This window comes from Xenopus laevis, chromosome 9_10L, assembly GCF_017654675.1.
Source record: "Xenopus laevis strain J_2021 chromosome 9_10L, Xenopus_laevis_v10.1, whole genome shotgun sequence".
Lineage (NCBI taxonomy): Eukaryota > Metazoa > Chordata > Amphibia > Anura > Pipidae > Xenopus > Xenopus laevis.
In genome coordinates this window covers 43,199,030-43,215,440 of record NC_054387.1, presented here as the reverse complement: position 1 = coordinate 43,215,440, position 16,411 = coordinate 43,199,030, and the positions used below count along the sequence as shown (strand labels likewise).

General features: G+C 41.8%; 1 protein-coding gene across 2 annotated transcripts in view; it reads left to right on the top strand.

The window, feature by feature from the left end:
- The window catches only part of raly.L (RALY heterogeneous nuclear ribonucleoprotein L homeolog), an 83,244-nt gene that overhangs the window by 32,018 nt on the left and 34,815 nt on the right, over window positions 1–16,411 (top strand). For both annotated transcript variants that reach the window (XM_041576375.1, XM_018235214.2), the window contains exon 2: window positions 2,612–2,678. The gene's annotated coding sequence lies outside the window, so the exon portion shown is untranslated. The remainder of the gene's footprint in view (window positions 1–2,611; window positions 2,679–16,411) is intronic.

Genomic DNA, 16,411 nt, shown 5'->3' with positions numbered 1-16,411 from the left:
GTCAGATCAGACATATTTGTCAGTCCATTGCCACAGGCTTGTGTTTGATGCTGAAAGGTTGCTGATGTGTGATACGACAGAAATGTGTGTGTGGGAAAGACAGGTTTGATCTAAAGCATGTAGAGGTATCAGATCCATTATCCGGAAACCTGTTATCCAGAAAGCTCTGAATTACGGAAAGACCGACCCCATTTTATACAAATAATCCAATTTTTTTTAAATGATTTCCTTTTTCTCTGTAATAATAAAACAGTAGCTTGTACTTCAACGAAACTAAGATATAATTAATCCTTATTGGAAACAAAACCAAGAAGGATTAATTATTTAATGTTTACATGATTTTCTAGTAGACTTAAAATATGAAGATCCAAATTACAGAAAGATCCTTTATCCAGAAACCCCCCCCCCCCAGGTCCCAAGCATTCTGGATAATAGATCCAACACCTGTAGTATGTTTCAAAGGGATACTGTTGTGGGAAAACGTGTTTTTTTTCAAAACGCATTAGTTAATAGTGCTGCTCCAGCAGAAATTCATTTTTCAAAAGAGCAAACAGATTTTATTATATTCAATGTTGAAATCTGACATGGGGCTAGACATATTGTCAATTTCCCAGCTGCCCCCATTCATGTGATTTGTGCTCTGATAAACTTCAATCACTCTTTACTGCTGTACTGCAAGTTAGAGTGATATCACCCCGTCCCTTTCTCCCCCAGCTGCCTAACAACAGAACAATGGGAAGGTAACGAGATAGCAGCTCCCTAACACAAGATAACAGCTCCCTCGTAGATGTAAGAACAGCACTCAATAGTAAAAGCCAAGTCCCACTGAGACTGATTCAGTTACATTAAGTAGGAGAAATAACAGCCTGCCAGAAAGGAGTTCCATCCTCATGTGCAGGCACAGGTCACATGACTGGGGCAGCTAGGAAACTGACAATATGTCTAGCCCTGTGTCAAATTTCAAAATTGAATATAAAAAAATCTGTTTGCTCTTTTGAGAAATGGATTTCAGTGCAGAATTCTGCTGGCGCAGCACTATTAACTGATGCATTTTGGAAAAAAGATGTTTTCCCATGACAGTATCCCTTTAAGCAAAAAAAGAAAGCACTCACTGCAATTATCTGATAAGGCAAAAATCACAATAAATTTGGAAATCAACACGTTTCGATCCACTGGGGAAAAGACTGCAATAAAAAGGGAGGTTTTTTTTTTTGCAATCACATAATATTAAGTTGACAAGGATATTTAGAGACAATTTTGGTCTCCATTTCTATTAGTGCTGGACAGGACTTCTAGGACCCACCAAACATTGTAACATTCAGATAAAATAATTTTTTTTATTGTAGTTATATAAGCCTTTGTGGAAAATAAGAAAAGATTTGTAGGAATTTCCCACAAGGGCCTGTAACTACAGGGAGATCCTCTAGTTAAAGGGCATGTAAAGGCAAAAAAATAAAATCCCATTTTTACTTTCTTTAATGAAAAATAAATCCAATATACTTTAATTAAAAAATGTGTACGGTTTTCATAAGAAACCTGACTGTATGTAGTAAAATTCTCCCTTCATTTACTGCTGTGGATAGGAATTGTCAGACGGTCCCTAACTGCTCTGCAGGGAAACAATAATACTTATGAACAGCAGGAGGAGCCCCGCCTTACTTCCCAGCCATGCAGAACTAAAGCTTGTCCTGTTTTGATAATTTAGAGATGTTTATGACGACCCCTAAGCAGCCCAGATCACACTGAGCATGTGCACAGTCTTGTCTCGCAAAGATGTATAACAAAGTTACAAGATGGTGACCCCCTGTGGCCAACTTTGAAAGCATAAATCATTTGTTTGATTAGGCTTGTGGTGCAGTAAGTTCATGTTTATGTTTAGTATACAAAATACAGCATTTCTAGCCTTATTCTATTTTAGACTTTCCTTGTCCTTTAACATTTGTTGTTCGGCAGCTCTGCAGTTTCGCAAATGAACATGCTGCCTGGTTACTATGTTTGCTTGACCCTAGCAACTGGGCATTTTGAGTGTTAGAATGAAGGAAAGAGGAGAAAGAGGACAATTTATTCCATTAAACAGTTAGTTTAAACATACCTCCCAACTGTCCCTTTTTTGGAGGGACAGTCCCTCTTTTGACAGCTCAACCCGCAGTCCCTCATTTGTACTGGAAAGTCCCTTTTTTCTCTGCACTGAACAGCCAGAAAAAGAAACAACGTTTCTCACTTAATTGGCTTTTAGCAGAGAGCCCAGAACAGCCACAGCTGCAAATAAGATACTTTGTAACAATTTTGAGACACAAAAACACAGTTTAGATAAGGAGAAATATTTTCAAACTTTCATAACCTGCCAAATTTTGTAAAACAAACATGATAATTATAGGGTGTGGCCACAGAAAGGGGTGTGGTCAAAAAATTGCTGCGCTACGTGCGGGAAAACATTTTTTGTCCCTCTTTCTACTTCCAAAATGTTGGGAGGTATGGTTTAAAGGTTATAGTAATAACTCTAACTGGAACTTGTTTACGGCCCTGCAGCTTCTAAAATAACTATAAAATCATAAGCTGCATGCATGCATGGCTAATAGATCTAAGACATATTTTCTCTTTTTCTCCATAGCTGCTTCCCATCTCTGTGGAGTGACCAGAACATTCTCCTGTGTTCCCTTTAAAACATCCCACTCCAGGTAAGATTCGGAAACCTCACTGCAAGAAATGAACCCCACAAAAAGGGCAGAAAGGTAATGTCAGAAGGAATGATATAGAAGCAAGAGAAAAGAGGCTGCACATAACAGAAGGTGTGGGGTTGTGTTGTTTGCGGTGATGTATGTGGACGCAAGCAGGGTTGCCACCTGGTTGGTATTTTACCGGCCTGGCCTGTAAAAATGATAGTTGATCCCAATGTTATTAGTAGGGAAAAAAGATAAATATAGAGGACGGCTAGTATTTTTTTCTGGAAAAGTTGGCAACCCTAGATGCAAGTCATGTGACCAGGAAGTAGGAAGTAAGCAAGTTGTGTGGCAGAAAGGAAATAAAGTATTAAAGCACTCGGTGCCACTTTCTCTGATAATGACACATTATTATTTGTGCAGATAATGTTCCTCAGATGATTCATTTAATAATCATTCCTGTCCCCTTGCTGTTAAGTTGCACAGAGTGCAAAACTGAATCTAGCCCATCACCATTTCATTGTCTGTGTTTGATATCAGTCAGTCCTAGATAAGTCACTAGCCTTGACTGAACACTGCTTTAATCATCTACAAACCAAGAGATTGACCAGCAAATTTCCTCCTTTATTCCCCACAATGCAGCATGTTTTAATGCAACCAAGGTCATTGCCTTGTGACTTGTATAAATGAAGTTTAAGGAATTGTTCAGTATAAAAATAAAAACTGGGTAAATGGATAAGCTGTGCAAAATAAAATATGTTTCTCATATAGTCAGTTAGTCAGAAATGTATAAAGTCTTGAGTGACTGGATGTCTAACATAACAGAACAGAACGTCCTGCTTTGCAGCTTCCACTGACTAGTTACCCTGGTGACCAATCAGTAACCAATCAGTGACTTGAGGGGGGGCACATGGGTCATAACTGTTTGCTTTTGAATCTGAGCTGAATGCTGAGGTTCAATTGCAAACTCACTGAACAGTTATGTCCCATGTGGTCCCCCTTAAAGTCGCTGAATAACTCAGAGTTAGAGAGCTGAAAAGCAGGAAGCAGTGTTCTGGCTATTATATTAGACTTCCAGTCACTCCAGCCTTTATACAATACATTTTTGGCTAACTATATTAGAAACATTTTTTATTTTGCACAGCCTAACTATTTACCCAGGTTTTATTTTTACACTGAACTGTTCCTTTAATAGGTGCTCACTTTTAGAAGTTACCAATTCGTTTTACATTTTTTTTTTTTAAAGTTTTTTATTTAAAGTTTTAAACCATAACACAGTTAAAGGAGCAATAAAGAGATAGAAAAGGGAGAAAGTTGATAGAGAGGGGGGGAGGGGAGGTAAGGTATAAAATGTCATATCCATTAAGTAGTGTATAGGCAGTTAACCAGCTTGCACACTTAACCAGGTACCCCATATCGCTTCAAATTTCCCGGGGCATCCTCTTGAAAGATAAGTCAGTTTCTGATTCGAGAGAGAGTCATTTATCAGTTTTTTCCAATATTGTATTGTGGGAGGGTTGAGCGATTTCCAGTGCATTAATATGGCTTTCTTGGCATAATACAGGAGCTGTAAGTAACATAATCTAGCATAGGGGTGGAGCTGCAAACCCCCTATTATCCCCAACAGACAGGTTTCTGGCGAACGAATACTGGGTAGTGCAAGCTTTTCATTCAAGTACTGGAGTACTGCACTCCAAAATCTCTGAATTATCGGACAGGACCAAAATATATGAAACATGGTACCAGGTTCCACTCTGCACTTAGGGCACAAATCCGACACAGTATCATATATTTTAGCCAGGCGGTAGGGGGTTAAGTAAACTCTATTTAAAAATTTAATTTGTATAAGCCTGTCCCTCATAGATATTGATAGCGCTGTTACAAGCTCTAGTGCGTCCTTCCATTTTTCGTCATTCAGGTCAGGGATTTCTGCTTGCCATTTGCCCTTAACTCTCTCAAGCGGAGAGGGACCAGCGGTAGACAGTATCGTATATAACCAGGATAGGGGTTTTGTTAGGTCTAACCTGTGCAAGTAGGTCTCAAGGGTCGACACCTTTAAAGTCACAGGTTTTATTGGGAATTGCACGTTGAAAGCACGGCGTATTTGCAAATAACGAAACAGCATAACCGGGTGGGGGTGGAATTCCTGTTGGAGTGTGGCAAACGTTTTACAGTCACCCCCAGTGACTATATCACCAAGAGTTTTAATCCCAATCTGTGCCCACCTGGCGATGTCTGGGAGTGAGCGAAAATGAGGGAGGTGATTATTGCCCCATAACGGGGTATGGGGGGACCAGGCTGTAGAGGTTCCTTGAACCAGGTCTTGAGATTTCTGAAATGCTTTCACCACTGTGTGCATAGGGGTAGTGGTCACGTGATATGGGGAGACACCTCGGTAAGGGAGTTTGGCAAGGGCCTCAAATGAGCCTATTACCGCAGCTTCCAACACAACCGCTGAGTTGCTTCTATCAGGGACAATCCACCAGTGGGCATAAACCAACTGGGCCGCAAGGAAGTAAAGTTTAAGATTAGGTAATGCTAGGCCTCCTCCAGAAGCCGGCGCCTGTAGCACCCTAAAGTTTAATCGGGGATGTTCTCCTGCCCACAAGAAACTTCTAATTATTTTGTCTATCCTGGTGAACCAACGGGCCCGAGGGGTTATGGGAGAGTTGTGGAGAGTATATAGAAATTTGGGTAGAAAGATCATTTTAAACATATTAATTTTGCCTGGCAAAGAAAGAGGTAGGTCCTGCCATACAGCAACTTTGTCAGTCAGGGTCTGCACTACTGGATCTAAATTAAGTTGTTCATATCTATTAAGGTCTTTATGGATCACTATACCCAGGTATTTAAATGAGTTTACAACTTTGAGTTGTAGTAAGGTGTCCAGCGAACCCTGGGGAAGGGGATCTATGGGGAACACCACCAACTTAGTGCGATTAATTTTCAGACCGGAGTATTGGCCAAACTCAGAAATAGTTGTCAGGAGATTTTCAAGGGCTGCACCCGAGTTGGCCAGATAAACAAGCATATCGTCAGCGTATAGCGAGATTTTTTCAGTCAGGTTTCCTATACATAAGCCCTGTATATCCTCTTTCGCCCGTATTCTAATGGCCAGGGGTTCTATAGCCAGGGCAAAAAGTTTGTTTTACATTTTTGCTTTAAAAGGGGATATTAGACCTTTCAGTGTTGAATTATGAAAACCAAAACATTTTATTTCATTAATATGCCTAAGATGGCTCATTTGTGACAAGTACAGTGTCACAAAAGCCAGGGACATGTTGTTTATGTTTATGAAGCACTGGCTTGGGCATAAAATTCACAAGGCCAATACATGGGTTTGCAGCATGCTGCAAATAGCAATGCAACTATTTAACTGCCTGGACCTGAGGAGTAATTCCAGGATTCATCTAGCAGGCTGAACACATGGACCAATCTATTGCTGTTATTGGCACTGTACTGGAAGTGACACCATCCCGACTCTGAAACTCAATATGGCAATTTGTGTGCTGGTATCGGGGTATCAAGCACAAGCTGAGGCAGATACATAGTGGGTGCACGAAATAATGCACGAAAAACAGCCGCATTGTGAGTAAAAAAAATATGGGGATTTGTTTCTGAAAATTGTGATTTGAGATCGCATGTGTGTGTTCTGGATGGACTTGGGAGTCACGGGTGTGATGGGGGCCTGTAATGCATTTTGTAATACTGCAGTCTAGTCTATTTGCCAAGTTGCTTTAACAAAAAACAGTGTAATTTATTTACAATGGAGTGGTTGTGGTTGTGCAACATTCCCCCCCCCCCCAGAATTCCAGAATAACTATGGCTGAGCAGGGAGTTGTGCCCACCACAGTTGCACCTTATGCATGAAAAGAAATGCCACTGCACACGCATATTAGATGAAAGTTAAAAGTGGCTTTAAAACGGCATTAGTGTGTGATTCTTGTGGTGTAAGTCTGACGCATCTGTGATGCAACTTGTGGTGGAAACACTGGGACTACCACCATATTCAGGGTGGTAGTAGATTCAGAGGTGCAAGGGGTTGTGTTTGGACCCAAGTACCTTATTGCCATCAATTTGCTCAACAATTCGATCCATTTTTGCCATACATGCATCTGCATTCAAAAATGACCATTAATGACAGCTGAGAAATCAAAGGGCAGGACAAATCCACAGCAGTATTCTTTGACTGCAAAAATGTATTGGGAACGTGAAGAACACAACATGTTTCGGGTTAGGCCCTTAAGGGCCTAGCCCGATTTGGATTTGTCCTGCACCTTGATTTCTCTTCTGATTGACTCTATTGGGGGATTGACACAGGATTCCTGCAGGATAACCGGTACCAAGCAACTATAGGGTGAGCTGCAGCCTATCTATATTAAATAGACCATTAATGACAGCTACCTTTTCAATAACACTCCAAAGAGTTGGCAAAAGTAAATAGCACCCTATCTCCTGCACAGAGGGACTGCTGTAACTGGGGCTGCAGTGACTTTTTATGGTGTATCTTAGCATTAGGATTTATGTAAGATAAATACTCTCTGCCCCCCGACAGTGCAATACATAATCAACATGGCATCGCCTGCCAGGAAATCAGCACGCAAGAACGAATACGTCTAAAATTCCAATTGCGTTTTTATGGCGTATGCGAATTCTGTAACCTTTTCCTTTCTATGAGAGAAACAGCGTTTGTATTTCCATAACCAGACAAGATAAATATTCTGCTTTCAGGTCAATAGCAGAGCTATGAAGCACCGTGCGGCGGTTGCTTCCAGATTTTATGACGCTGCTTCTCCGGAGCACAGCAGGGATGAGTTTTTATAAGGAGAGTGAGAGTTGTAATGATCAAAATATCGATCTCATAACAGCAAAAAATCCTTTTAATCAAATATGTCCTCCTACCCCCACCTCCCTCAACTCTCTGTACAAGGCAACTGGGATGGAGGCGAGCGGGAGCTTCCCCAACTGCCCTCCCCAGCTAAATGAACCTGCCGAACAGATAGATGAGGCAAACTGGAGTCATTCATCATCACAGCAAATAAGGGAAGAGGGATGGTGCAGTTTGTTGTGTGTTGGGGAAGGGTTGAGGGGAGTGGGGGGACAGTAATGTTTTTTTCTCTGGAAGAAGTGGATTATGGGTAGGGGTGCCACTTTTATTGCCAAAATTACAATAACAGTTTTGTTATATGTGTTCATAAAGGGATGCTGAGGGTGTGGGTGATGAGTTATGGGCTTTTTTGTTTTGTTCTGCAGCTGACATTAAAACTGGTATCCGTTGTTAGGGTCCCCCTTACCCTAGTAACCAGGCTGTGGTTTTGAATGGCAGAATTGAAAATAGGTCCAGAATAGGAATAGGTATTGCAGGTCTTACAAACTGGCCTCACTGTGATAGTGGGATCTGCTGCCCCTTTAGTTAGACCACTGTTTCATACCCTTCTTGCTCAAGGTTCCACAGCTTCCCTTAAGTAGGACCCCATTATATATGGAGCACAAGGCAGTGGCCCTACTTGGGCCCCTTCTAAAAACACCTCTATGCAGCTGTGAGTATAGGTACTGGCCCAGCAGAAAATACTATAAAATGACATGTAATTGGATGAAAAATAATCTGTAATAATAATCAGCAACTTGTCTATATAACTATTGGATTTGTTAAGATGGCCTGATGCTTTCCTCTTGCACTGGAACTGAGCTGATCCAATCTCTGGCCTAGGGTCTTTAGTATATTATAGCTGGACTGATTATAAATTATTTTACAACTGGCCTAAAGTTTATTTTTTATGTTTTCTTAGCCTCCCTATTGGCCTGCTACTGGAAATATAATCTAGTTGTCTGGGCCGCTGACCCTGTGGACTGTAAAGCAGCAAGACTAGTTCATGAGTTTTAACCAGGAACATAAGTGCAATAATCTTTTAACTCTCTCTTTTACTTTAGAGCAATGGTGAATGGTAATAGAAAGAGAGTACAAACTATACAGGGCTACTTTGCAAATTTAGGATGTAGTGGAATATATATTCCTCTATAAACCTCAGCTCGGGTCCATTTATATTTCATGCTGTATGGAAATTTGATACTATTAAGAAGAGATGTTTTTGATCATTGGAATAAAAGTCTGTATCAGTGGAGATTTGCTGCTGTCTGGGAGGGAAGAAGTAATGTCCCTTGGAGGGGGGGAGGCAGAATCAGCAGTATCCCTGTGTGTCCTTGGCAGGAGAACACAGCTCAGGCACAGCGGGGAATATTTCTGCCATAGAACTCTGTCGGACCCCCTTTGTGCTTAATTTACATAATGAGGCTAATTTGCATGGGTTTCTTTTATTCGGGGTCATTTTATCCTGATGGTGTCATATCCTGTATCTAATGCCACATTTGGCCCTTCTGCCAAGTTAATAGGCTTACTGATACTGAGTATTTTGATTCCTAGCAGCAGCTTCTGATGATTCCACTGGGCACTTTATTCGTAACCCCTCTCCAGGGAAAAATTTAAAGAAGAGGGCCCAAATCTGAGGCTAATATGAACTACAACTCCCAGCACCCTCCAGCAGTTTCTTCCCTCATATAGGGAAATACATACAGGTATCGGATCCATCATCTGGAAGCCCGTTATCCAGAAAGCTCCAAATTACCGGCAGGCTATCTCCAATAGATTTAATTTTAAACAAATAATGCACATTTTAAAAAACGATTCCCTTTTCTCTGTAATAATAATACAGTACCTTGTACTTGGTCCCAACTATAATTAATCCTTATTGGGGGCAAAACAATCCTATCCAAATGTGGTATCCAAATTGAGGATACCAAATCCATGTAATGCAGTTCCCTGTCAGGTTGCCAAATTGCTGACTGCCCAACTAAAGGTAAGGATTGGCTGGTCTCCTACAGTGCAGACTGATTAGGAACAATAGTTGGATAGCCCTGGAAACAGAAGGCACCCATTGTTGGCCATTGGTTATTGTCCAGATGTAAATTTTCCCCATGTTAGTAAATAAGTCCTCAGTGTATCCAGGATCCCATAGATATGTCTAAGGCATATGATAAATGAGGTGCTTTGTCCAATAACCCACACACAACAAAGGGAGAACCTTTCCTCAGTACTTTCAGTTGGAAATCATTTCTACCTCAATCGGTTCTTAGTGCCAGTGACTCTGCTGAACCCATTACAACAGCCCTCTCTACCTAATTCTTCTGGGGCAAGATAACAGTAGATGTGTCTGCATCAGCTAATCCTTATTCAATGGGGTATATTTATCAAAGAGTGAAGTTCGCCACAGTCCTCTTGAGTGAAATTCCGCCACTCTCCATTCATTTCTATGGGATTTTTAAAAGAGTATTTATCAATGGGTGAAAGTGAAAGTTCATCCTTTGATAAATGTGCCTTTCAAAATCCCATAGAAATGAATGGAGAGTGGCAAAATTTCACTCCAGAGGAATGTGATGATCTCTAACTTCACTCTTTGATAAATATACCCCATGGATTGGGGCACTTCCCAGGTTTGGATATTTCTGGAGCCTGTCTATCCCAACATTTCCCATGAGATGGATCCAAGAGAAATACCTAGACCCTGCCTCACAGTTATTCCGGGGAAGGGATGGGCTTGATGGTGGCACCTGTCCAGGGAAACCTCAGTGCATTTTGCTGCCCAATGCAACAGAACTATGGTAACTACTGATTCTCCTACAACTATTAAATTTAGCTCGGCACCTTTTTGCCACCAGTGGTAAAATGTCAACTGAGTCATAGCTCTCCTAACACTAGGCTAGGCATTCAGCTAAGTGGTAAATGAGATTCAATGTTGATAAATGTAAAGTCATGCACCTGGGATGTAAAAATATCCAAGCCACTAGGCAAATCCATTATGGAAAAGGACCTTGGAGTCCTTGTAGATGATAAACTTGGCTGTAGCAAGCAATGCCAGTCAGCAGCATCAAGGGCAAATAAGGTCTTGAGCTGTATTAAAAGGGGCATTGATCCCTAGGAGGAGAGGGTCATTCTTCCACTGTATAGAGCACTTGTAAGGCCCCATCTAGAATATGCTGTACAGTTTTGGTCTCCATCACTCAAACAGGACATTATTGTATTAGAGAGGGTACAGAGAAGGGCAACTAAGCTGGTAAAATGTATGGAGAATCTTAGCTATGAGGAAAGACTGGCCAAATTGGGGATGTTCACATTGGAGAAGAGGCGCTTAAGGGGTGATATGATAACTATGTATAAATATATAAGGGGATCATATAATAGTCTCTCTAATGCTTTATTTACCAGTAGGTCTTTCCAGCTGACACAAGGTCACCCATTCAGATTAGAAGAAAAGAGGTTCTGCCTAAATATTCGGAAGGGGTTTTTTACAGTGAGAGTTGTGAAGATGTGGAATTCTCTCCCTGAATCAGTTGTACAGGCTGATACATTAGATAGCTTTAAGAAGGGTTGGATGGCTTTTTAGCAAGTGAGGGAATACAGGGTTATGGAAGATAGCTCATAGTACAAGTTGATCCAGGGACTAGTCTGATTTTGGAGTCAGGAAGGAATTTTTCCCCCCTTCAGATGGTTTTTTTTTTGCCTTCCTCTGGATCAACTAGCTGGCAGATTAAAAAAACAAAAAAAACTAAAAGGTTGAACTTGATGGACGTGTGTCTTTTTTCAACCTTACTTACTATGTATTCACTAAAGTTTCCCACTACCTGTACCCCAGGGAAACACCCATCATGGAAATTCCTCTTTCCCATTATTCCATGAGAGCATTAAACAGGGGGGACATGCTTTGGCATGAATATCCATATCCCTATGTTATTATTTGAATCGTTTTTTTTTTTCCTGTATCAAATTTTTTTTTTATGGGAAATAAATAATACAAGGCACCTGCCAAATGAGCAGTTTATTTTCAGCCACTGACACAACAAAAGACTCCCCGCTGATGTAATTAGCGCTGATAATTATTCACTGGGCAATCCTCACCTCGCCTCTTTGTTGGCCTCCATTTTGCGGCCCCAGACAGATTGCAATGCATTAAAAACCATTCTTTAAAACACCACCGACAGAAAACAAGTGCCAAGGCATAATTACCTTCCGCTGCTTTTTTGTTAATTAAGGGTACAAACGAGCATGCAGCAGATGGGAAATTGTTCCTATCAGAAGTAACAGCACTTGTCCTTAACCCTGCTGGTACCGGGATGCAAAAAAAATAAAAAATAGTTGAATATATGAACTTTATTTCATATACAGATCAATGCCATTCATGGTATGGTCAAAGTATGGCCATATGCTCCAATTACAGCCAATAGCCTAAGCATAGTACGGTCTAGAATAGTGGGTGGCTCAACAGACCTGATAGGGAACTGCATTATTCCTATACCTGTGTGTGGGTGAAGCAGTGATTTTACTCTAATTCCCTGTAGCTCAATCCTACTGATAATAGGGAAAAACGCGTCAGGATCAGGGTGTCCAAGGCAATAGTATTTGACCTGCCCTGCCTCCTTACTCGCCATCCCCACCTCCACCACCACTTGGTCCATATCATCCTCTTGCTCCACACAGCACCCCAGCTCTCCCTTCCCTGGTCTGTGTGCCCCCCAGTTCTTGTTCCCCTACTGACTGCACTGCCCTACTCCATGCCTGAGGCATGTGCCTTACCTGTAATCCTCTAGTTCTGTCCCTGTGCAAGATGGCAGCAATTATACTATATTTAGTGTTGCTGATGTTGCAGCCCATCAGTTGTTGTTGAAGTACCACTCCCATCATCCACCCAAAGCCAGACTGTTCTACTTTATATAACTAATGGACCTCATGCCTATCTATGTCTATCAACAGCCCTGAATGAACCAGCATATGTTTCACACTCGGTAGCCATTAGCAAGATCCTGTGTTGTATCCATTTTTCCTTTTCTCAGTGAGGGATATGCTTAGCCTTCTTTGATTTAATCGCACTGCCAGAAAATACAGGCCATTTGCTTGCAGAGCTCAGCAATCCCGAGCAAGAGCTCCATTAAATCATTCAGAGAGCGAGACATACTCTTTATCATTCACTTCTTCTACCAGATCCTATTAGATGGCAGAAAATAGGAGAAAAAGTGAAAGCCTTAACCTGTTGTGGGATAGCCTGGAGAAGGGAGTAAGAAAAGAGTGGTCTTGATGGTGTTCCATCAAGGTGAGTCCAACAGAGTAACAGTTGTATGGAAAGGTAGACTAGCAAATTAGTTGAGTAGGTCTAGCGGATATATCTTGTAATTAACAATTCATTTCTGTACAATGTAACAGTGAACCCTCAGACCCCAGGTGGCCATACACGGGCTGATAAAAGCTGCCGACAGTCGGCAGCTTATTGGCCCGTGTATGGGGTCCCCCGAGGGACTTCCCCGATCGAGATCCGGCCCTCGATCGGATGGGACATCTGTTCGTTGATGCGGTCCCGCGATCCAACCGCCCGTTCCCATTCGTTAGGATCCGATCGTTAGGCCCACCTCAAGGTGGGCATATCGGGGAGAGATACGCTCGTTTGGCGACATCGCCAAACGAGCGGATCTCTCCGTGTATGGCCAGCTTAAGTTTGTTGCCCTCCTTGCTCAAGACATACATTTAGGCATTTATATATGGAGGTGACCTGGCAACCTTGTTTGCTTGTTGCTTTTGCTGATTAGGCCAACATCATTACAGCAAGGTATCCAGAAGTGTGCTCATCATAGTGTCAGTGCTTTGTCTCCAGTAATTACGAGCCTGTCATATCTCTAGGCCCTCGTGCCTGGCTGAGCCTATCATTCCGCCTGCTCAGGGTTAACAAGTCTTGCTTCTGGAACAGACCAATTGCTTTGGTGGCATATTCTAGGGTAGGGGCAGAAGGAACCCTGCAGGAACAACAGATGTCTCTGCCCCGGCTCAGATTTATACCAGCTGCCCATCAACAGTAGAGATCGGAAATGTATATTATATTGAAAAATATCAATGAATTGCATGAGACACTGAACCCATATTGTTCATCTTACTGCTCATTCTGTTCTGCCATATTCTATTTCTGATTTAATATTGCCATGAACCAGTCTTAGAATTTCTACCTGACAGAATTCTGTTCTGCTAGAAGACGTATATGTGAACTGACTTTGCTGCAAGCTATAGCAGCTGACTTGTTTATGTTTTCTTTGTCCATACGGGAGTAAATACTAACCCAGAAAGAGAAATTTAGCAGCAGATATTATGATTGTTTTAGCTTTGAGATCATGAAAAGCAAGTAGGAATAATCTCTATTCCCTATCTGTCTGTCTGTCTGTCTGGTATTCCACTGCAGGAGTGCCTGTAACATTGTGAACAAAACAAAGAGATAGAGAGATTATACAACATGATACAGATAGATGATAGATAGATAGATAGATAGATAGATAGATAGATAGATAGATAGATAGATAGATAGATAGATAGATAGATAGATAGATAGTGGAAGGATAGATATATAAATAGATGGTGATAGATGATGGAGAGATAGATAAATAAATAGATGGTGATAGATAGATGGATGGATGAAGAGAGATAAAGGGAGACAGGAACTAGATGATATAAAGACAGACATATAGATAGACAAACAATCTGCTAGACATAACAGGAGACAGGGAACTGGATGATATACAGACAGATGATAGATAGATGATAGATATAGATAGATTTAATTACCATATAACAGCTGCCCAGCATTCGCAATGTAAAACGGAGTGGAATTGTTGTGCTGGAGACATAATCTCCCCTTAAGATTTTTTTTTTCCAAGTTGTTTTTATTATGCCGTCAGTTTTTTTCCTTTCATTTCCCTAATAAAAGATATGGTTTAGTTATCTCTTAGTTATTGTTACAGCACAAAAGCCCAGAGACAAGCAAGCTCAGCTCATTGCAACAGGGGACAGTCTACTTTTCTTTTTTCTTTATTTTTATCCACCTAAACTACAAAGGGGGAGCATTTATAGAACACTGGGACACTTGGAAAAAATATTTAGCAGCTTCTCCAATGACTTTGATGTATTGTGTTCCGTTACCTGGGTAAAGAGACTATTCTCTGCACATACTTGTGTACACCCCTGCCCACTGTGTACCCACTTTACTGTCATTTATATGAATTGTTTGGATGCATGGTCACATAAAGCACAAGTATTTCTATTGGAGAACAAGGTAGTATTTATTGAATATAAATTTTGTGTAGTCTTTTATTTTTACATAGTATTTTTCACACATACCAGTGAAGTACTATATGATGTCTATGTTTATGTTTTTTTGTTACATGGCAGAAAAAACTTGAAAGGAGACATATAGGATAAATGAAAAAAACCCTAATTTTGTAGGCAATTATGAGTAATAATTGGTTTTGCTTTTACATGGTGCTAAAAATTTATATTATCTTTAAAAATAGCCCCTTTATTAGAGCTCCATATAGATGTTCACTGGTCCCTGTTTCAAATGAGGGGTGGGCGTGTCCTAACGGTCCCTGCCAGAAGCATAGTAGGAGAGGGGACAGCCAATCACAGCCCTGCAGTCACACAAGCAAAGACAGGCTTCAGTTTCCTATCAGGTCCTGCTAGCTGCTGATTGGTTCCTGTCCTACAGTGCAGTGAGTTGAGTGACGGCGTCTCCCCTGCACAGCCTGGAAATTCAGGGAGCAGGACATGAAAGGAAGGGATTATTAGGATTTTTGCAGAAATATTCAATAAATCAGCCTGAAATTATTTTTAACCACAATTCTTCTATTTCCAAATGAGTGTAATGCACTGGTACGGTCTTATTTTTTACACAAAATGTCTCCATTGAACAATGACTGATAACAGCACCACCAGCGTCCATGGTAATTATTGTTATTACAAGGACACAAGCCGGAGAATATGAAGCTATTTTTATAATTGTGCATTAAAACCATAAGTCTGAGATCCATGGGGTTATTTACCATTTGCAAGACACAAAGATGTAAAGTATATGGAAGCTTGCTCCTGCCTCCTGTTATGTGTATTTTGTGCCTTGCCTCTCTGAGAGCATGTACAGGCAAAGGTATGGAGAGCAAGGCCCAGGAATACAACTCTGTAATCAGCAGCACGGCATTCATAAGGGGCGGATCCCAGGTGGGATCCCACATTGCGGTGTCTGGGGGATGTCACGACTGGGGCGGAGCACAGGGCTGGTCCTATCAAATGTGGGGCCCAATTGGGACCATGTTGGCGGGGCCCCTAGACAAAGTGTTGCTGGCTACTGACACACCAAGTATTTAGGAAAATAAGGGCATACAGGCACAAAATAGAAAGGAAAGGGGCAGACAAGGTAAGAGAATGAGAGGGATGAAATAGGGACACATAATAGGGGCACACAGGGTAAGAGAGAGAAGGAGGAAATAGGAGAGTGGACTGGGCCAATTAGTTTGGGGCAGGCTAGGCTGATTCAGTTTGGGAGCAGGCTTGGTTGGATTGGAGGCAGGCAGGGCCTATCAAGGTTGGAGGAAAGCTGGGCCTATGAGAGTTGGGGGCGAGCTAGACCTATGGAGTTGGGGGATAGGCTGGCTTATCAGAGTTGGGGGTGGGCTGGACCTATGGATTTGGGGATGGGCTGGACTCTCAAAGTTGGGGGCAGGCCAAGCAGCATCATGTGCTGGGGGAAATATTATCTGTGCTGCCCTCCGGTGTGGGGCCCCCAGAGGTGCGGGGCCCTATTGGGCCCAATTGGTCCAATAGGCCTAAGGCCGGCCCTGGGTGGAGGCCAAGTGTCGGACTGGAGGGGTGTGGGCCCACCGGGACTGTCACATCA